The sequence below is a fragment of the Micrasema longulum genome, unplaced genomic scaffold (genome assembly GCF_059751315.1).
Source record: "Micrasema longulum isolate JH-2025_06_02 unplaced genomic scaffold, ASM5975131v1 h1tg001048l, whole genome shotgun sequence".
In the NCBI taxonomy this organism is placed as follows: Eukaryota; Metazoa; Arthropoda; class Insecta; order Trichoptera; family Brachycentridae; genus Micrasema; species Micrasema longulum.
In genome coordinates, this window is record NW_028278236.1 from 1,729,434 (window position 1) to 1,752,990 (window position 23,557).

Consider the following 23,557-nt stretch of genomic DNA (forward strand, 5'->3'; position numbering starts at 1 on the left):
AAAATTAATTTAAAAACAATTAATATGATATGCCATGCCAACAACGCAGCTAAAATATTTGAATCTGAAGATGACCTGCAAAGAATTCTGAATAAGTTTCACCCAGGATCACAAATGTTAAACATGCGATGTCAGTCAGCAAAAAAACAAAACAATATCCCCATAACCTATAAGGGCTTAGTGGAATATTGACAACAAGTGGAACAGGTCAGGCGTTTCAGATACCTTGGAGTAAACATCATCAAGTCATACTGATTTTTACAGTTAAGTCTAAGAACAGCAACACTTAGATCACCACTAAATTTTTATAGATTCTAAAAATTTAACTTATCATGAAACATCTCAAAATACTGTTTTATTTTCAAGTCATAAACTCTGTAAATGCCTTGACTTCCGTTTTCCCTTCTTTCAAATGCATATTTATTTTGAAATGTATATCAATAAAACGAAATGTTAAATTTTGTCGTTATTTTATTGAAAACGTTAAATTTATTAGATTTCTACCAAAAAAAGGCTCTCCTAAGCTATGTACATAGATTCATTACGGGTCGGTACTTGCTAACATTGAACTTTTGAAATGCGTCAGTGGCTTTGAGAAAAGAATTTATGTTTACCCTGTTTTAAATTTAAAGCCTGCGGTGCAAATTAATCAATTCGGAAACTCGACATAAATTTTAGCCGTTTTAGCTTAAACCCAGACTTTTACCAAATTTATTTTATTTCAAAATTATATTCAGGCTTTATTTGTATTGTACTTGAAAATTTAAAAAAATATTATTTCGTATTTTTTTATACCCTTCTTTTAATTACTTCCCGGGTTTTTCCCTAATAATAATTATCACTGTTCTCTCCATCACCAACCTTCAAACAAGGCTACTGTGAGAAAATTATTCACACGTTTTGAATTTGTCAAAATGTTAATAAAAAATACGAATGTGGTTTAGCGGCGAGTTGTGATCTTGTGTACGTATTTATAAACTACAAATCAAAAGTCAAAGTTATTAACGACTAATTTTTAATATCTCAAAAACAAAATCTAATTGATCTCCTCATTATTATTACCAAATTTTATTTTTTTCCATTTACTAGGCAAGCATGTATCGAAAGAGACAAATTGCTTGATTTAATAATATTTATATGTTACATTCTCAATTCGCTTAAATGTGTACAACTTAATAGGCTCAAAGCCTTCATACTTAATTACTAACGTAAAAGGATTCACCAGTCTAACATCAAACGATCGAACTTTACTATCAAATTTGTAAGTTGAATATAATTATATCCAATGCACAATCCACAAAACAAGAATTAAATTAAGTAAAATGAGAACATAATTCAATATTGGAAAAAAAAATCTCTAATATTAGACACCATTTTTCACTTTGTGGCGTGCCTTTTTTCACTTGTGTATTTTTAAATTTGTATAAACTACTCATTAGTAATACAAAATAATTTCGACCGGTTATGAGGTTATTACATGATCATCACGACTTTTACTAACACGCGTTTTTATTTAGAGTGTAAAATATGGAAAAAATAACAATTTAATAAAAAAAAGATTAAGGAAGAAGATAATATCGCACCTTCAGAACGAAAACGATTGAACTAACAAAATGAACTTTTTGGGAGAAAGTTGTAACACCTTCGTATTATTTCGTGGATTTTTTCGTAATTTTCAAAGTAAGTACCAAATTTTGAGATAAAAATTTTACCAAAGGTTTTAAGCTATGAAAAAAAAGTCTAATAAAAATAAATTATAGGTTTAAACAAGACATTTTTAAAAAAAGTCATTATTGGATTGAAAAAAAAAACAAAAAAAAGCACTTTGATAAATTAGATAATGACATAACTTTTATCAGTTGAGATCAGGTCACTAAACACATATTTTTAATTATTCACCAAATGATAAAAACGTAAATATGTCACTTAGATTACCGATAATTTAAATAACAAGATGACATTTACTTAAATAAGTCACTAAAATTATCGGTAAGTCGGAACGACATAATCACACAGCTAAATTGGTCGCTTTAATATTTTTTAAATAAGTTCACATGCCAATTGCATCGGAATAAAATTGAACTGGTTTTTGGACACTATATGTTTTTCTGCGTTGCGTCCTTTACACAGCAATGTGAACACAATACTAATTGCGTCGCTTCCGTACTAACACGGAATCGAAATTCCCTGAGTAATAAAGAGACCGATGTAACGGTTTTATCCTATTCCCATCCAAATATTGCGTTTTTAAATGCAAAAAAGATGGATAATGTTAATTTGAGTCGTTTTATGAACTTAAGAACTCATTTCAAGTTTTTTTGAAATTAAATTGTTTTCATTTTAAAGGTGCGATATGAAAATATGAATCATTACGGGAGTATTAATAAAAAATGCTCTAAGTTATATTTCACTGACATCTTTTTGGTTAAAAACTTGACTTATTTCTAATCTTTCAAGATTGTCTAAAGTATAAACAAATACAACAATATTTAGAGTGTGTCCAAATTTTTGTAGACAAGAATAGGATTCAAATCCCTGGGGAGCTGTTTATTTTAACATATTACAACAGAGATGAAGAACATTTAAGATAAGATAATATAGAAGTCTAGGTATCTACAGGGCTTATGACCTGTCAATGGCTGGTTTATGTGGCCACTTTACACACTGTGTAACATTCACGATTCTGCCCACATTCGAACATCTATATTCCTTCTGTTGATGTTTGTGAAGTTAAAGAGTTGATATCTTTATTTATGCGGGTGAGATTCATTCTAATTGAATTATTTCACCTACATACTAGGCAACGCCTGAATATAGGCAGAATAGTGAATGTTACACAGTGTGTAAAGTGGCCACTTAAACCAGCCATTGACAGATCATAAGCCCTGTAGATGCCTAGACTTCTATATTACCTTAATTTAAATGTTCTTCATCTCTGTTGTAATATGTAAGTATAAACAAATATTAAGAATGTATGTTTGTTTTCTGATGAGTTGACATATAATTGTGGTTTCTTCTAAAAACATTTCCGCTATGATTCATATTATCTTCTTTCTCTTTTTTTCTTTTATTATAGTATTTTAGGCGAACGCGTCATCCACTGCACTACGAAGAAGACTATTCTCCACTCGATTTCCGAGTGTTTTTTTTTTGAGAGTCACCTAAGAGTCATAGTTCTATTTCACACATAACACCATCCATATCTCTCCGGATACAGAGATGTTATGAATTACTCAATTATTCCTAGTGAGAATCACCAAAAAAGTTGTTGTTTCTTAAAAATTTTATTTATTTTCGTGCTTCAGAGTTTGAATTGTTTTTTTTTTCTTTCATTGTTTGAGTGCCTATGGTATTGGAGAAGTTATGTTAAAAATTAAACGTATTTTTAAATTTTGTTATGTCATATTTCTAAACACTAACTCTAATAAATACATCTAAAATGTAAGAAAAAAACTGTTTTAAAATACGGTAGAAAAATACCGAATCCATAAAACTTCGATTTTCTCAAAACTTTGATAATGTGTGTTACTGCCTTTTTGCTTGGAAGGGCGGTATAGGAGTTTTGTGCAGCTGTTTATTTTGTTTGTATTTCTACGTTTTTCTTCCTTATGAAGCGGGACCTATAAAAACTTATGAACGCGGTCCTAATTTGTAACCAACACTATTCTTTCACTATAGTTAATTGATGGTGAATGTTCTTACCGTATCTATTCGATTGATCACAAATTGAAAGTACCGAAGAAAGGTACACTGAAAGCATTTAAAGTTCTTGTTTTGTTCTTTTTGCGGTTTGATTATAAATAAACATTAAAAGTCCTTAACGACAGTTTCGGGAAAAAGGTGGGCACTTTCATTGTTGTAGGTACTCCTATAATGTAAAGGTTGATTATTATATGCTTTATGATTATTAAATTTTGTATTCATTTTAGTAAAAATAATACACTAAAATCACAATAGTACAATCCAAAATACAGGTTAAAATACACAAAATATACGACTACACACTTATGGATAAAGAATATTTCCGCTATACTTATCGACCGCTACTGCGTAAACTGTTTTTATATTTTGTTCAATGTAAACTAATTATTTTAATGCGCATTTGTTACCCATTGCTATGAATGGAAAATACGCATTTGGCAAAACATGGTTAGTTTTTGTATGTGTAAATATGTATTTATAATAAAGGATTGCAACAAAAAAGTTATAAAAAATACCGTCTTTGAGCTTTAAAAACATGCTATTTATTTATTTTACAGAAACAAACAGCCAACAATGATCAAAAAACAAAATAAGGATAAGGTTTACAGACAGACCAGCAAAGTTTTTAAATAAAAATCATTAATATAAAATTGTGGCACAAACAAAAGGGTGTGTTTGTGTGTATTTGTACAAGAGTAAGTGAACAGTTGTGAGGGTGTGTATTTCTGTGGAAGTTAATGTTCAGGTGTGTGTAAGCGTGAGCATCATAAAATAGCAAGTGGAAGCGTATCGCAGTCAGAAATAATGAGTTTTAATTATTTTTGTAATAAATTAAACGGCATGATAAACATATCAATATATGACAAAAACAAAGTTTGAGCAAGAACGATAGAAGAAAGAGTGTTGCGAATAGTTAGTGCTACAGACTGGCAGATGGAATAAATAATTATTTCTTGTCACGCAAAAGGGGACATTAAAATTTATTTTGAAGGGTATGTTAAAAGAGTCAAAAGTAAAAGCTCCAAGTTACAGCGTACAAATGTATAGAGTCTTCATTGTATTAGGTTTTTAAAAGGTTTGGGAATTCATAAAATGAAACCCAGCATTTGGTAAGCTTTTTCAACAATAGAATTTATGTGAAACCCAAACAGCAACTTACTATCGAGATTAACCCCTAAGTCGCTAATCTTCATTTTACTAAATAGGTTTTTTACGTCAAAACAACTATGTTCATAGGCGTATACGATCGCGAGAGAGACAGATCGTATTTTTATAATAATACATGTTTGCCGTGTGACGTCATACCATGGGTTTATTCACAGATGCTACACAAATGCAGTTTGCAAATGTGTTGTTCGCGCCAGCTTGCCCTGACAGACCTATGCAGCAGTGGTGATTAATAATGCTTTTTTATGCACTTCAATCCTCCCAAGAGGGAATATTGCACAAAAGAGCAAATACAAGCTTCGTGTTCAATTTAGTTTCATAATAATTACCGGACTAATAAAATGTATTTGATTAGAACCAGCTATATTTTCATGTTCTAATTTGAAGGGTTAGTACACAAACCATAATATAATAATACAAATTCATGATAAAACAACGCATACAAAAATGGTACTTAACCCTTATGATTTGAAATAATTCCGGTGTGCATTATTTTATTATTTATTATGTCCAAGTAGATAAAGAAGTGAGTTTTGTGTGAAACAGAAACATAACCTTGGACAATCTTTTTCGACTTTAGAGTAACTTTCAAATAAAATTCTTAATAATAAAATCAAGTAAGGATTAATTCGGTTTGTCACTAAGCAGGCGCGTTTGCTTATCAAGTTCGGGGTATGATACTTTGGAGGGATGAGATGAAATATTTATTCGTATGGTGGCATTACCCTGCAATATTTCACTGTCTCGGACTATTGCCTGAGGAGTTATTCTGAACACTTAACGTTTCTGAAACAGACGATTAAGATACGCTGTAGTTTTTTATGTACCAATACAGTGCCCTATGCACCACTGGAGGTGGATGATGATAATAATTCCCAAATACGTGTCTTTTTATCTGCTTATGTTGGTAGAAAGGCAGATAGTTTTTTTGGTTAATCTGTTGATTGTTTTTTGGTCTTTAGTTTTTTAAGAGCGAATTCACGCCGTCCTTTTAAAAATATTTTTGGCACATTTCAAATATCTTCGAATAAATAAAATCATTTAATTGAATTAACTTAATATCTCGGTGTCATGGTAATGACTTATTTGGTAATATAAATAAATCTGTGTCTATCAAATTAACAGGAAATATACATAAAATCATATTCAATTACTGGAAAAAGTCCAAAAATGTTCTCAAAAAATCCCGAAATTACTCAAAAAGATAGATACCTTGCCACGGGAGATTAAAAGCACTAGGACTTACGTGATTGGAAAAATGACGAGAAAGAGAAGATTTGATAGAAACTAACAAGATACCCAATAACTAAAATGACTGCCCACTGCATCAAATTAATCCCAACACAAACTAATGGGGTCATAATTTTTCAGTTAGTCAGAGGACGATACAGTGAAAGCTCTCAATTCCGCCTCAATCCCATGAACACTTTCCTGTCCAGTTGGGTAGTTTCAAACTGGAATAAAATTCCCAAGCCTAGTTGTCCATTCCATTTCGGTAAGCCAGTTTAAAAACCTTTTGGATGCTTTTAAGAGGAACGCCGATAAAAAGCAGCATACGAGAAATAGGCGCATCAGCAAACGCTGCCTGCCTCTAATGAATAATAATAATTATCAATATGTTTATTTTTTGGGCGTTACCGTGTGTATTTGATTTGTTCCGACGTTTTGGCTACCATTGCAGGAGCCATTTTCAGGGTAAATTGAGTTTTCTGAGCAAATCTCGTACAAGTAGCGGTGGCGGTAAGAATTCAGAAAATGATCGTGTGTTTAAAAATAACTACTGTCGATTTTTTTTGCATTGTGCATCATAGGTGGATGCACGTGGTGTTTTATCTACTCTGTCTACAACTTGGCGTGATGGTAATAGTAGCTCTACTGAGTCTGGTATTCTGGACGCTCTTTAGGGAGTAAAGAAAGCATTAAGAATTGCACTGCAAGTCACATTCCGAGCTTCGAGCTTATCAAATGTTACGCAGATTGCATACAGCTGGAGCAACAGGTGCAATCAATAAAGTGTCATATTTCCTGAAATATTTTAGCGCGTTTATTTTTGTTAGATATTCATTAATCTATTTTTTTTTCTTATTTGAGTTAAAACCATCACGTAAACGTCTTTTCGTCTATTACAGGCGAGCATTTATAAAATTGATCTATGTATTAACATAAATCAAATTTATACGTCGTCTGCGGTGTGTTATTGTGTCAACTACGTGCAAAAAAAGCACCATGCTTAACATCAATAATATAAAAATTATAATTTCAGTCAGTAAACTAAGTTAACCCTAAAGATGGCTTCTGTAATGGTAGCCAAAACGTCGGAACAAATCCAACACACACTGTAAAAAATATCACAAAAAAAACATATTGATAACAATGACAGTGAAAACCTTTGTACCAATTTAATAATTATTATAATTATTAATATTAAATACAATTGTTCTGAAATTAAGATGATCAGAAATCTGGGGATAACTTTGAATAACAAATTTAAATTCATCCATCACAGTGATTACATCTTCAAGAGAGCATACAAAATCTGTGGATTTATCGAATATCTAAACCATTAAAATACCCAAAAATTGCAAATAAACTGTGTAATTTATTTGTTTGTCGTTTATTTGAATTAAATTCTACAACGATGTTTACTAAATAAAATATTCAAATAATGCGGATTGAATCGGTTCAGCGTCAGTGTTTAAAATCGTCAATATTTAGAAATGGACTAAATAATGTTATACATAACTATTATGACAATCTAGAATACTTTTTTATTTTTAGTTGTGAAATCGGAAAGGTTTTAGCTGGTTTAATATTCTTGCACAAAATAATATCTAAGTATTAAGATGCCCATGATATCTTTGTTCAGATAAACCTTGATATAGACCGAAAGTACCGCTGTGCCAAATCCATCAATTCTATAATTTCTCGTTTAAAAATAATTATTGTGAACGCGTCTCTCTTTTAAAAAATACCGTTCGACTTATTAGTCACCAACAAGGACCCGAATTGCGCCTTTCGCAAGGGTCGTTGTATGTAATAAAAGTCTGTCCGCTCGGGCAATCGGGAGCCTATTGTTCTTGCCGAGAAGGTACCCCCAAGAACCGGCCACATGTCAATATTAGTGAAGCTCAGGACACTTTTAAAAACGCGAATAATAATAGTTTAAAATAATATTTATATTTTGAAATCCAAATCACTTTATTTCCATGAATACCATATTTATATTTTACATGAAAATTATAACAGCAACCATCACGCCGTTCCCCCGTAAAAGTAGGTACAGAGGATGGAACGCCACGTCACTCTATCTCAGCATATAGACTTCGCTTCTTCTACCTTCATACCTATTCTCGTGCACGCTCGCCGATTATTCCGATTCTTATCATAAATTAATTATAAGACTAGGTTAATTTAATATTTAAGTTTAGTAGAATAAGCAACAACACCAATCACTACAAAACCACTTGATTTATTTATATCAAGAGTTTAACCTGAGAGTACTCAGAAAGTTGAAAACACTCGTTCAGGGCTCTGGTTTTATTTCAGATATGGAACTGTATTCTTCATTCACCTAGACAAAGTAGTTAAATCCCAGTTTAAGATAATAATAATTTGCCGTTTTTGAATGAGCGTGCATTTAAATAAATACAAAAAGATTAACGATGCTAATGTTGATGAATACAGAAAACTAAAAAGACCGAGAAAGATATGGTATGACTAAGTTTTACAAATACTTAAGAGGCAAATGTCAAAAGACAGAGTGATGTGCCGTGCTGTCCTTTCTGCCAACCCCCATGGGGAAACGGTGGGGTGTTTGGTTTTTTGTTTTTTTTAATGTATCAGGGATGAAAGGGTTAATACTGAACCGGTCGTATTACGTGCTACAACATGTTATTGGAATATTAGGTTCGGAGTGGATATTCAGAGAGGGCATTCAATAATATCTGCTGATGCAACACAAAATATAATTACCGACATAACATACATATTGGCATAGAACGACGTAACTCCTGACTTGAGATGAAACACTTGTCATGTCTGCCTAGATCATACCATGACTTAACCTATCGTACATTTAAATAGATTCTATTTTTGAGAAATGTTAATCTTTTAGGGCTTTCATGAGCATGTCGTTTAAATTAAAAGAAAGTGTTTATTATTATTGTTTATATTATTTTTATCTTATAACACGGCGGATGGATTAAAGTTAAGTTCAATATTCAAAATAGAACAAGAACCTTGGCCAAGAGTTAAATTTATTTATCTGTAAAGTAAAATAAATTTTTTGATATAAAAATGTGAATATTTTGGATTTCCACAACTACAGTGTCTAAATTGGCCATTTTGCAGGATATCAAAAACACAAAAAAATCTTTACTGTACATTGAAAGTATACAAAAGAAATTTATCAAGTACCTGTATTTCCTGTTGAAACTTGAGTTTAAATCCAATCAATACATTTAAATAAGTTAAAAAACATTCCCTTTGCAAAAAAAATTGCTAAATAACTCATATATTCAACCTTTTGAAAATTGCGTCTGGTTCAATTGACTGTCCTGAATTACTATCCAAAGTCTTTATTAATGTTCCTCTAAAAGTTTTCAAGCCCTCAACCTTCTTCATATTCTTTTTGTTTTACCTAATTATAGTCAAAGTTCATATTTATGACGAACTTTCAACAATTTTAATGTAATAACAAAATCATTTAAAACATATTTATTTGCAAATAATCATAATGAAGTGCGGCGATAGTTTTCAAAATTATTTGTAGTGTTGGATTAAGAGTACTGTTTATTTTATGTTTCGGAATATATTTTAACCATCTTTGTTGGTACTTGTAAAAACCTTCAATTTGCTTATATTTTATTTGTTTTGTTTTTAACATATAAAAAATGTAGTTGTTGGTTATTAAAATAAAAAAAATACTGAAAAATATTAATACTTATTCATACTTTTTTAATGTAAAGTATTAATGCTAGTAACTCAAGTGAATTGAAATTACATAATCCCTTATTTTTTGTGGTATTTGTTAATTTGACTGTTAAACTATAAGAAGAACACTATGGCATCATATGTACAGCAGTGTTCTGCTGATTATTTCACTCAATTTATTTAATAACACACTAAAGTTTGTAGTACATGTGTTATGTATCTCGCTCAAAAAATCGTACAGGTACGAGAACATTTAATGCAGGTATATAAAAAAATGTGAATAAACTGCATTCATTACTCAAGAAATCCAAATTTTTCCAAGTTCTGCGAGTGAAATTTTAAGTTTCTTCATCGAGTGGTCAATACGCTGTAATAAAAAAATTATGAAAAAAAAAAAAATTCATTTTGCCTCCTTAAGTGTCCCGTCAAATGCAATTTTTATTTTACTGCACAATCCGTGATATTTACGACTCCGCTTTTGCGTTTTATTTCTTCATTTCTTATTTTGTCTCCTAGGCTTCACTAAGTATCTGTCTTTTTATAGATTGTTGCGTGTGTTTCAGTTTCTTGCTACTTTTTTGTGTCACAGATATGGTTTCTAGTCTGTATTTTGTCACTGGCAAATTACACGATTCATCGACTTGTCTCTTTAAGCATACGAGTACTAGGACGTCTTAATTTTCAAAATTATAAACCTCAACATCAACAAGCTAACAAACATAAATCAAATAATCACATAGGACACAAATTCAAGAACACAATCAGCCTTCTTTACTCTCTATTATACTTACAGCTTCATTTTGAAAATTTTAATAACGTAGTTATTCACCTTATTTTTTTTTGTATTTTGAATACTTTCCAACATTTACAGACGCTGTTTTGTTTTTGTGTTTATAGAAATAATTATTAGGTACACTATATTCGTTTTGTTGAAGCATGTGGCGTCTCCAACAGCCTCCAGATCAAAGTAAAGTTCTCGTTCCGATGTTCAAACAAGAATTATTGATAACGCAAGTAGCGGTATCCGTAATATAACAAATGATTAAGACGCTTGACTGACACATAAAAGTTTCCAGGTTTGACTTTCCGTGAAAACGCAAAAACTTGATATGATGTTTTTTACCCCAAGGTTTTTGGTGCTAAAACTCACCACCGTAATTGGGCTGGCTCTCGTGGCCTGTTGAAAAAAAAACGATAAAGCCGTCATGTCACAAATTTTAGAAACTGTACATTTTTACAAGTTATTCCACCGCGCACTCCGAATTCTGAAGCACTAGGCAGTACTATACAAACATTAACATTGTACAGGCAGAATTCGGTAAGTAAAATAATATTTTAAAAACATAACGTATTATTTAAATAACTGAAGTATACAAACGTCAAATAATCGATTTCTAAATTGACCAAAATTTGAAAGTGTAAAAAAAAAAAAAAGGCTTACTCGACATGCGGTAAAAGCATAAATAACAAATAGTTTTGGACTTTTTTAAAATATCAGACAAACGAAAGATACTGAAGACGTTAACTTGAAAAAAGTGAAACATATGAAGACGTGAAAGACGTAAACTTCTACGAGTAGATTATTTAAATTGCACAATGTATTAATATATGTATTTAAATACTATTTTCGAATTGGTTTTGAAAATTTTATGATACGATAATCAGGTAGTAATATTTCAATCTCTGTGCGTTTTTTTTATGCATAAATAAGTGTTTTATGATAATAAGAAAAACATAAAACAATCTATGTAATTATCACCTTTGTGGTTATTTTAAGAAACAAAACATTTTTAATGACTGATTTGTAATTAATGTAAATGTCCGTGCTGCATGAAGAAATAACTCAAATTTCTTCATTGACTCGACTGAAAATGCGCAATATCTACGGCTGCGTCTAACGATCGTTTTCTGCTTCTGACATTTTTCATTTAAATTAGGTGAACAGGGATAAAAAAATATTTTCTTTTAGTAAAATAAATTTAAAAATTAATGCAATAAGTAATGACTTTTAACTAAGAACTTGTACTTGACAGACAATTAAAATAGAACAATCGTTGAAAACGTACAAGAAAACTAAACAAAGTTTACATTTTGTTTTCATTTGAAAAGAAAAACGTATTCATAAAAATATTAAATGAATTGGTCTCTTTTTATACAAACTTGCTTAGTGAAAATAAACAAATAACAATAAAGAGTATACGTAATTATTTCAGATTTAATAAAAATATACCATTTTGGCGTAAATGTTGTTTTTTGTAAGTATGAAAAATTAAACGTCGAAATATTAATCTAACCATAATGCTAAATTAAATTAAAAATCGTTTAGATATTTAAAATAACAACTCTCAAAGTAGAAATGTCAGTGTTGCAGTCTTTATTTTTGTATTAAATGTGAATAAAATATTGAATAGTTCGATTATAAAACTAAAAACATGATAAATATATTTAAAAGTTACCGGCAGTTCTATTGCGGTAGGTTTGAAAGCAATGTTTAATCAATCTCTTAAAGCGCAAAGCGTATCGTTTCATTTTAAAGAAAGATAGGAGTTTTCCGTGTCACGACGTTATAACACATAATATCTAACTACGACACAACAACAACAGCTATCGTGAAATATTTTATTATGTCACAGTTTAGAAACAAATTGTAATACGCAATTCAAGCTATGTAATTTGTTCAAAATGCCATTATTAAATCGATACTTTGAGAGACCTGACACGGTAAAAAGTTAACAAGTTCCAGATGTTGGTACTCAGAGAAGTTTTTACTTTATTTGAGTGACAAGTTGAAGCCTAAATAATAAATTTAGTTTTGTAATAGTTATTGTCCTAACGAAATTAAAACAAGTTTTTCATTTGCTGAATATTTAAGAGTTTATAAGTAAAGTTCTATATTTCGTCCACGCCTATACTTCGTTTTATATGAGACACAGAAAATTATTTTACCATTAATAAGCATTACGACATTATAATTATTTTTTCTTTCGTAGTAAGCAGTTTATGGTGAATATTTTGTAAAAAGTTCATTTTGTAAAGTCCGATTTTTCAAGGTTTTTTTAAAAAAATTGCATTTTTAAGATACAGACACCATTTTTAACCCGTTTTTTAAACTAAAAACAAAGGTAACGAGTGGAATATTTTATATTTTAAAATGAAAAACACTTTATCATAATTCAACATTAGTTAAATTAAAGTACATTTAACAAACTACAACAGGGATGGAAAACATTTAAGAGAGGTGAATATGGATGTCAAGACATTTACAGGGCTTATTACCTGTCGTTGGCTGGTTTAAGTGACCACTTTATACACTGTGTGACATTCTAATAAAACCACCTGGTCCAAGAAGAAGTTTAAAAAATTGAAAATTGTTTTCAGGCGTCACCTAGTATGTGAAATAATTCGATCAACGGAATTTCTTCCCAACAATAAAGGTTTCAGATTTTTAATTTCACTTAAATTAACAGATGGAATAATTGAAGAAATATGGATGTTCGAACATAGGCAAAATAGTGAACGTTACATAGTGTATAAAATGGCCACTCAAACCAGCCAACGACTGATCATAAGCCCTGTAAATGCCTAGACTTCCATATTTGCCTCTCTAAAATGTTCTCTATCTCTGTTGTAATTTGATAACCTTAATGACTTCCTAAGGGGTGAAATCCAGTCTTTTGTCTACAAAAATATGGACGAACTCAACATTTTGTAAAGAACATTAATTTACATTATAATTTCATGGTATTGTGGTGCTTCAGAAGTAGGCACTGCCAACCATCGAGCATAGACAACAAACGCGACAGGTTGGCAACACAGAGGATCAGTGACCTAGGTTAGCATATAAAAGCACCGACGCATTGATCGCTCGCTCTTCTCTCTACCTCTGCATTCCGCCACCTACTTCCAAGATCCAAGATCTTCGTTTTCCGAAATGAGATGTTGGATGTAGGACTTCAGTTGACTTCCTACACCACATTTTGGCCTGCAGTGCAGAAATCAAAACATCTAAACACGTAGCGTATACACGCTGGTCGACCTACCTACAGAGTCAGTAGTAGAGTCGACAATTAGTGACCAGCACAACTGGTGACCTCGACAATTGGGCCCTCCGCAGTATTTTCTCAATTCTTAAATAAGGATCATAGTACATGTTTGATTCTAGTTATTTATTTTTTTATAATAGCAGTTGACAAAAAAAGTTCTTTTATATTAACATTATTTTAAAATTCACAAATAATAGAAATTAAACCATAAAAAAAATCGCATTTAACTGTGAATAATTCGTGTTTTGCTGAAACAATTTGTAGCAATAGGGGAAGTTAAATAATCCTTCCCTACTTGAACTTTTACTTTACGAGTCCTATTTAGTAGATAAAAAGAAAAATGAACTTTGTGAATGATGCATTCTTTACTTTTTCGCAATCCAGTGGTACATAAAAAAGACCAAAATATTTATTTAAAAATCACCTTTTCGAAAAAAATTACAGATGTCCTTATGAGTTGAAAGACCTTAGCTCACCTTTGTAGGCATTCATTTTGAGATGTTTCAAAATATCGAGTGTTATGCCTGTTGCTTGCAATCAGGAGCTAAGTACGTAATTGGTTCAAATAACATAAATTTTATCAATACAGAAGTATCCTACCTACACAATTTGTGTTTGTCTCTGTTTGGTGATTTAACAACCTTTTGAAGTAAATATAATAGATCTAAATTAGTTGCAAAAGAGAAGGAAAATATTTATCCACCTTTAACCAGCCAATGACAGGTCATAAGCTCTGTAAATGCCTAGACTTCAATATTGGCTTCTGTATAAAAATTATTAAATTAATTTATTTGTATTGAATTTTGTATAAAATTTTAAGATTGAGTACAATTCCTTAAAATATGTTCATGTAATTGTAATTTTCTCAAATTTAACGGTTTGGGTAGGTAGGAAAAAGTTACCTTAAGGCAATATGTCTGCCCCTATATGTATATATATATTGTATATGTATATAAAGTGTTAAATAAATAATTAAATATCTTCTCAAAAATATTTTCCCTTTTTGTTGCAAAAAAAAGATCGGTAGGATTATTAGATTTAGATTAGATTTTTAGATTATATTAGATTTTTGAGGGTTAGTGGAGCTCCTACCTCAGTTAAAGATTGTCAAAAGAGAAGAAGTTGCTGTTTGATGCATATTTATTACATGGCGAATAAATAATAAAATGTGTCGCGCGAGTGTTATGCCGATGAGAAATTGAAATAACTGCACTTGAACTACATGCTGGGACTGAGTGGCTGACGCTGACTGACTGAATTTTACAGGACTGAACTTTACTGGACTAAACTAGGCGTCGATTGCACCCTGTGGTCTCTTTATAAGCCACATTCCTTTATTCCTCATATCTCTATGGTAAGGACAATTTTAATGTACTGCAGGACGTTTATCTCGTGTTTTTCAGAATGTAATGAATTGAATTCAATAGAAAACGCTGACTTGTTTCTTAGAGTCATGACTCTATATTTTACGTATACTTATTTACCACATGTATATCATTGATACGAACCCCATAGATTTTAATTACTCCCAAGAGAGGAAATACAGCCTGTCTGCAAACATTTGGATATACTAGAAATATTATTAAATATATATAATAACTTACAATTGAATATAATTTATCATTTAAAAACACTTGGTACGCTTCTACTTATTCATTTGACCAAGAGCTTTCAATCAATAAAGGGCATCTTCAGACGGGTAAATAAGTTAAAGTTTTGAAATCTTTTATTAATAACAAAATATCATTAAAGTATAGGTAGGTTTATGGGCACTTGTAACACTGTACACATAAAACTCCTGGTGACAAGCCTGCCAACACAGAGACGCAACACGGCGTTAACGATTGGAAACCTCAGGCAGACTCTACTCGACCACCATGAATTCTGGTTGCCTTCAAAATTAGATTGTTTCTCTCTAATAATATTAAACATTTTTTTTCCAATTCCCATGGTTAGGTTCAAACAGTATTGTTTGGTATTCCTTTGTTTTATTTTATTTTATTATATGTTGATTCAGTTATAACTTAATTTCATTTAGTTAAAATCCTTTGTTTCATACACGCTACTTTGCATCAAAATATTTAGTTAACAATAATTTTATACAATTATCATAACCATACGAAACAGATTCCATTACAGAGTTGGTAACCCCGACTTCATCCTGTGTTGGCAAGCTTGTCAACTGAAGTTTGATGTGTTCAATGTTGCAAGTACCATAAATTATTTTTAAATTGAAAAAAAAAACAGGTGAAAAAGATACAATAATATTTAAATTTAAAAAAAATATAAAAATTAAAAAATTCTAAAAATATATTTGTTGTTTATTTTCATGAACAGAGCAAACTTAACAGGGCTTTTTATTACTTGTATTTATTTCAAAATATTTGAATCTTTCCAATTTTTTACCTTTACGTTTTACATGTAAATTTTTAATATCTTTTCATTCATTAAACTTGCGTTTAAATGCATTTAGTTGGGAAAGGTAGTTTGAAAAATTATTTTTCACTCTATGCAAAGCTCATTGTTTTATTGCTTTTTCGCATCACCTTATTTTTAAAGTCGTACTCTTGAAGTATTTGCACTACTTATAAATAATTATTATCAAAGCTGGTAGGATAGGATAACGTTACCCTTGGGTTTAAACTCTGTTGTTTGATCACTAAGTTGAACCTGTTTTGTCATTCCTGGTCATAATTTTTTGGATACCCAGTTATTTCTAAACATTGAAAAAAATATTGATTTATTTTGCTGAATAACCATTATTTGATAGTTTATTGGTTTTGAAATTACCATAATACATATATACAGCATCATCAGAAAAAATATATTCATCATAGATCTCCAGCACCCATTTCAGATTTAACCGTTTTATGATTTTCTTTTGTTCACTTTTTACTACTATATATATCAAAGGGAGCTTTTATACTTTTCGAAAGGTCACAAAATTACCAAACGGAGAAAATGATATAAAGTATGTAGATAGATACTTCAGTATTAATAACATTTAAATTATTTGTACCTATTACCTTTGTAGCTCCTTGTTGCATGCAATAGGCATAACCTTGATATTTTTTACTATAAAAAAACTGTCAAAACGACCTCATAAAGATTACCGCCATTAAAAAAAATACGCCGATGCAGGTGAGGTATCATTTTCCGATTTATTATCTTATCCAGATATTGTAATCTATATTCTTTAAATTGTGTTGAAATCAGCCAAAATAATAGAATTATACACCTTTTATTACATTAAAAGGAGCTTATACACTTCGAGAGGTCACAAAATTACCAAACAAAGAAAAAGTCATAAAGTTTGAAGATGGATACTTCAGTAATAATTTATTTTTATTTTTTAATCTATTACCTTTGTAGCTCCTTTTTGCGAACAACAGGCATAAAACTCGATATTTTTATTTTGAAAAATGTCAAAACGACCGCATATAAAGATCGCCACCGTTAAAAAAAAAACGCCGATACGAATCAGGTACCATTTCTACAATTTATTATCTCATCCAAATATTAAAATGCATGTTTTTTTAAATTGTGCTAAAATTGGCCAAAATAATACTATAAACTTTTTAAGGAGTTAATATACTTTAAGAGGTCACAAAATTACAAAACGGAGACAAAGACAAGAAGTATGTAAATAGATAAACTAGTATTGATACAATTTATGTTATTTGTTCTTATGAGCTTTGTTGCTCCTTATGGAATGCAAAAGGCATTAAAATCCATATTTTTATTATGAAAAATGTTAAAACAACCACATATAAAGATCGCCGCCGTAAAAAAAATTCGCCAAAAAAAGCCGATACAGTTAAGGTAATATTTTCTCAATGTATTATCTTACCCATATATAATCTTGTTGTGATAAAATTGTGCTAAAATCAGCCAAAATAAAAAAGTTAAGTTTTTTTTTAATATTTGGTACAACAAATTGGTAAACGATTTCGTTAGTTGTAAGTATATTAAGTAAAATACGTATGTAATTTTTAAAAGCTAGAATAACTTTTGTTTTTTAGTACTTATTGAACATCGGCACTTTAGTTAACTTTTACTAACTCACGCGTGATAACTGATACAATATGAATAGTACCTAGAACAAAAAAGATTTATGACTACCATGTTTGAGGATAAGCCCCGACAAGTATGGCACTAGTCATCAATAAATTACAAAAGATGGATTTTAGTGTCTTTTAAAAAATGTTTATATGATGACAATATATATATTTAAATTATTTTTGAGGTTTCCTATGATGTAAAATTAAATAAAAACATTATTGTGTACAATACTGCCATATGAAATATAATTGTGAACACTATTTGTTACTTTTTTATGAAATATCAATGTTTCTGAGTGTAATTTTTGTTTACTTTTTTCATTTCATAACGGTTTTTTTTCTTCTGTAAATTTAATAATGTTGTTTTGTAGAAATGAATACAATTTCACCAATTGATCAAAATTACGTGGACCTTATAGATTTGAAATAAGCGGTTCTGTATGTATTTTTTTATACGGCTATCGGAATCGTTATACTTACTTAACTTAGTCATCGTAATTTTTTTAGTATAACAACACAATGTTATGAGAATTATTTTGTATTTGTTCGCTGAAAAATTTTGCTTTTTGAGTATTACACCTATTTTATTTTGCATTCTCAGATAAGCAGTCGACTAGCACAAATTCAATAACTTCCGGTATTGTATTTGGTTCTAGACGATGTTATCAGTTATCAATTTTGTTCCCAAGCGCATATTTCTCAACATTATCAATCAATGGACTTCCTATTAATTTCCTCCCAATGAGGCTGAAATACTCGAGTTGTAAGCTTACCGATGCAGAATTTGTAATCAAAACGTGCAATATTTTTAGACACCAACTTGTGCTTCTGCAACTTTTATCAATCGAAATGAGTTTTTGCTACGTAAATATTTAGGACAGGGGAAATGTGATTTTAATCGAAAATCGCATTTATTTTTTAACAAAATTCTTACGATATAATAAGTTATATCAACCAGTAAATAATTATTGAGGTACCAACTTTTGACTTTCCACATAAAACTTTTGATATTAAACAGAAAATACAATTATTATTATACCTACCTATGGGTTTTAAAACGCAACTCCTCATTTGTCTCGATTTAATGCACTTATTTTTTACACCTAAAGAAATAAAAACACTCAAAAGGGCTTACATAAAATGTTAATATACTGTCTAAAATACCTAGATACCTACATATAAATTATTTTTTCTTTTATCCGGATAGTTTTTGCACGCTTTCACGAAACAGTCATTTTTCTTTAATTATTATTTATTGACGGACTTATGCAGTCCATTCCAACGGTGGTAAACACATTTTTTATCCTTAATACAGGAACAAATAAAATAATAAACAATCAAGTAAAATTAAAGATAGAACAAAAAACAAAAAAAAATACTACTTCAAGACGAGATCTAGTCTATTTTAGCTCTTTCTATTATTTTGGTTTTGAATTTAATGTCAAAGTCACGTCGAAACCCGGTTGACGGTTGAAAAATTACTAAATTTGCATTGAGCATGAGTTGAGTGTTATAATTTTACAGGACGCAGGATAAATCACGCTCAGAATTTTCTTCAACAAAACGCATTTCCGTATTTTCTCTCTGGATTATGGCTAGATATTACTAGAGCTGTGATTCTTGCACAATTTCGATTTGAGCACGACGAAGATTCTTTGCCTATCACATAAAGAGATTAAACAAAAACCTAACCTTAATTACAAATATATAATTAGCTCAAATAAGTCCAAAACAAATAATAACGTGTGTCCTTATTTACGAAAAAACATTTGTTTAACTAGCTAATAGCAGGCAAGCCAACGTTTGGTCAGGACAACGTCGGTCGGGTCCACTAATTATTAATAAAAATATGTCAATCGAAGCTAAACCACTTATGTATGGAAGTGAAACATGGAACTGGCAGGAAGAATGAAAGCTGAGTGAAGGCGGTCGAAATGCGATCTTTTAGACGAATGTGTCGAAAATCAATGTGTGATAGGGTAACAAATGATAAAATCAGGTGATAGTGTGAATCTGAGTCAGGTAAAATTTATAAGAAAGGTTAACAAATTACAACAGGGATGAAGAACATTCTAAAGAAGGGAATATGGAAGCCTAGGCATTTACAGGGCTTAAAGCCTGCCATTGGCTGGTTTAAGTAGCCATTTTACACTTTGTGTACCATTCATTATTTTGCCAATGTTTGAACATCCATAGTTCTTCAATTCTTCCACCTGTTGATTTTAGTGAAGTTAAAGAGCTGAAACCTTAATTGTTGCGCAGAGATTCATCCGATAAAATTATTTCACATACAAGGCAACGCCTGAAAACAATTTTCAAATTTTTACACTTATTTTTGGACTATTTGGAAATTTTGTTTTTTTTTTTTTAAAGAAATATTTGCGTTCTTATGATTTACCCAAATATTTTATTTTGAGGCCTATTTTCAACGAGTTGTAAATAACTCACTATTAGAAAATGGGAATCAAGTTGGGGTAGAGTAGGATTCGAACCACGGACCTTTGGTCCAAAAGTCTTAGACACTAGCCACAGGACCACAACCCGATTGTAATATTTGAATTTGTCTAAATGTTTTTAGACAAAAAACTGGAACTTATCCACTCGGTCATAAGCCCTGTAAATGCCTAGGCTTCCATATTCTCTTCTTTAGAATGTTCTCCATCCCTGTTGTAATTTGTTAATCTTAATGACTCACGAGTGGGTAAAATCTAGTCTTTTGTCTACAAACATTTGGAAAAACCCAAATATTATTATAAGAAAGGATTTTTGAGATCGGTGATGTAGAACGAATATGTGACAAAAGAATGGTAAAACAGGCATAGACGTCGAGAATGAACGGTATCGTGGGACGAGGACGACCAATCTGAGGTCTGCTTGTGTCAGAAGCAGGTAGAATCAGAGGACATGTATGACAAGATGTATGAATGTGGAAGAAGCTAGGAATGTTTGTCAGGATACATGTTTGGGGTGGTCCATTCTCCCTGTCTACCTTTACGTTAAAATGGCGTATGATAGTAGTAGTAATAGTAGTCTGAGGGTATTATTTAGATAGTTTATTTGTTTCAAAATATCTCAATGCATCAGTATTAAAAAATATATATTTATTTATATTATCACGCAGGTACAATTAACAATCAAAGCATTAACTTTGTGGTAAAAAATTAAATAAAATGTTAGTAAATTATTGTTCAATTTCACAATAATTGTTGTAAATAAATAGTAATTATTGTAACTGATTAACTCTAAACTGTTTTCTTTTGCCGTGTTTTTTGCGATGTTTTTTTTTATACTTTATCCTCGTTTATATTTTTATATTTATATTGTATTTTTTAATTTGTTTTTTAGTATGTCTCTTACAACGTTTTTAACTATGCTTATTACTATGTCACTTACTAAATTCTTTACAATGTCTTTTTTTAAACATTTTTGATTTATAACGTTTTTTTCTGTGTTCTTAATTGTGTTTTTTAATTTATTGTTTCCTTTTTACTATGTTTTTTACTATGTTATTAACTACGTTTTTGAATGTATTTTTCTATGTTCTAAATTATGTTTTTCAACGTTTTTTTTTATTTTTAAATATTGATTTCGATATTAATTAGTCTGTTTTTATATTTTGTTTTTTTGGAACGTTGTAAATAATCCTAGTTAGACAGTCAATAAATTAGGTATATTGGTATACTTTTATGCACATGATATGATATGAATAAATTACACAATTATGTATAATTACTTAATTTGTATAAATCATTTTTAATTGTGCAATAGTTGTACAAAAATATAATAGTTATGCATAAAACTTATTATTTACTTACGCTTAGTGAAATGTTGAGTTATGATGCTTTTCTTATAATTTAAAAATATTCTGAATATCAAAATATTCACGTTATGTATGACAGTACATATGCGAACTGTTATCGCACTATTTCATACGTATGTTTGAATAAGGTATACATGAAGGTACCTACACACTACACAAACATACTATTTTACACAAATAAACTATCCACGCAAGAACAAAAAAGTGATTACAAGCTGTCGTCCAGAAATTCAAATATATTCTGTACGAATATATTTGAATTTCTGGATATTAGATTATTAATATTACATACTGCATACTTTAAAAATTTGCAGGGTTCAGTCTCTGTTTCTAATATAAAGTGAAGAATTCACCATTTATTCTCTATTTGTAATAATTTTGAGCAAACCATTTTGTTTATTCAATTTTAGCTGTTGCATAAGCTGACTGTATAAAAACAATAATAAATACTCTTTATGGTCAACAACCCCTGTATATAACCGTTGGTCGCAAAAAAGGCTCGTCGCTCCCACTGTGGACATTCAATTGCCTGCAAAGTCGTGCATGTAGCCGCTGTCGCTGTCACGTTAGGCCAGTTACTAAGGACAGGCCCTTAAAGTTTAACTGACAGTATTTATATACTTAATATATATTTGTTTGTTTTCTGTAACTATCAAATTTAAAAATAAATTACAAATTTACATAAAGACAATTTTAAGACATTTCCATCAAAATCCTGACAGACATAATGACGGACAACAAATTTACGACACTAGGCAAAGACAAAAGACAATACTTCTGCTCCCAAAGAAAAAAACAAATTTCGGACAAAGGCATTATACGTTTCTGGCCCCTAAGCCATACAACTTTTTAAGCAAGGACATATTGGCGAACAAAATGAAAAACAATATTTTCAAAGCTAGAGTACATAAATGGATTGCTAAAAAGACTAGACAGGAAGCTGAGGAATATGTTTCATATATAAGAATGTAATTATAGTTTCTTGAAAATCCTTTTTCGTTTTATTAATGTAGATATGTTTTAATTTTTAATTTTATTCATTTCTTTTAAATTTTTACACAATTGATGTGAAATTATGTACAATTATGTACAAATAAAAAATACACTGACACTCCGGAACGTGCCTGTGGGCCAGTGGAGTGGCTATATCCATAAAAATATTTATATATATTGAATGTACCTACCTATTGTATAGACATTTTTGTTAACAATGTATTGGTATTGTATTTTATATTGGATTAAATAAATAAATAAAAAAAATATAAAAAAATGAATAAAATAAATAAATTTATTTATTTATTGACGGACATTGTCCATGTACACAATTTAAAGGGTTTAAATGTAACAATAAAAGAATTGGTAAAAACATTTTAAAAATAAGAAAAGAAGCATTGACAAACATAAAGGACATAAAGACAAGATCTGGACTTTTAATGAAGTTCTTGTTTAAATCGTTGTAAACTTAAACCAAAAAAGTCCAGATTGAGTTAACAATACGACAAAGACGGGTCATTGGAGAATTAAGGCCATAGTTTGTTCTACGCTGATCGATGAACAACCTACGAGTCGGAATATTGAATTTTACTTGTCCTAGTAGTGGTGGAATATCGATTATAACATTTAGTATGCCAAACATATGTATGGAATCAATATTAGTTCTACGTTTTTGTAGACTAGAAATATTTAACGTTGACTCTATTTCAGCATAAGAATAATTATCTTTCTGTAGTCCGAGCATCCACGCTACTTTTCGAAGTAAGCGATGTTGGACTAATTCAATGTGATTTATGCGATTGACATAGAATGGAGACCAGACCACGGAGGCATATTCA

General features: G+C 30.4%; 1 protein-coding gene across 1 annotated transcript in view; it reads right to left on the reverse strand.

The window, feature by feature from the left end:
- LOC148277354 (adenylate cyclase type 6-like) overlaps positions 1-23,557 on the reverse strand; it is a 428,970-nt gene that overhangs the window by 260,347 nt on the left and 145,066 nt on the right. The window lies entirely within an intron of this gene.